Source organism: Oncorhynchus nerka, linkage group LG5, assembly GCF_034236695.1.
Source record: "Oncorhynchus nerka isolate Pitt River linkage group LG5, Oner_Uvic_2.0, whole genome shotgun sequence".
NCBI lineage: Eukaryota > Metazoa > Chordata > Actinopteri > Salmoniformes > Salmonidae > Oncorhynchus > Oncorhynchus nerka.
Window position 1 is genome coordinate 11,041,465 of NC_088400.1, and position 1,029 is coordinate 11,042,493.

Here is a 1,029-nt window from a genome sequence, read left to right on the forward strand (position 1 = left end):
CTCAAACATTTTAATACTATCTTACCAATCTGTTTTGGACTACTTAGAGTCATTGACCAACCCCACGTAATCTAATCAACGATCAGCATATGTTTGTGATGACTGTGTTTCTGTCTCTCCCATGTAGTCGATAGTAACTGATCCGTGTTATTTCCTGGAGAAGAACCACTACAACACCTACCAGGAGTGGAGTTGGTACTTTGGGACTGAAGAAGAAAGGGAAAGCCAAACTAGACTCCAGAACCCACATAGGGCAGAAGGCCATCTTCTTGCCACGGCGACTAGAGGGCACAGGGGAGTGAAGGTTGTAAGTCCAGGGGTGTGTTAAATGTAGTGCACTATATTGGGCATAGGTTTCCATTTTAGACACATCCTTACCAAAGGGCTCATTGGGAAATTGCAGACAGGCTCAACAAACAGTATTTGACATTTCAACTAGCATGAAGCATGAATTTCAGGTTATAACAGCAGTTTACCAATGTCTCCACTGACCTGTTATAGATGCTATAAACTGTTGTCGCTATATGGTGGACAGCTGACTGGTAGAATCATGCTAAAACTGCTACAACGAGGTAGACATCCACAATGTATACCTCTACTGGTGTGACTATAGACATCTAGAATGTGTACCTCTACTGATGTGACTATAGACATCTAGAATGTGTACCTCTACTGATGTGACTATAGACATCTAGAATGTATACCTCTACTGATGTGATACGAGTATCGCTGTGGTCCTCTGTAGCTCAGTTGGTACAGCACAGAGCTTGCAACGCCAGGATATTTGGTTTGATTCCCGGGACCAGCCGTACGTAAAATGCATGCATTACTGTCATTCGTTTAAGATAAGGGTCTGCTAAATGGCATGTTTAAATATCTTATAGAAAGCTGATGGATATGAAAATCACATCCTGTACATTGAAAACCATAAGCCCCTGGGGGAACTGTAGCTGTCCAGTCATAGCGTCTTTCAACCACAAGGTGTCAACGCTTCACAACACATAAACCTGCAACAGAGACTATCAAATC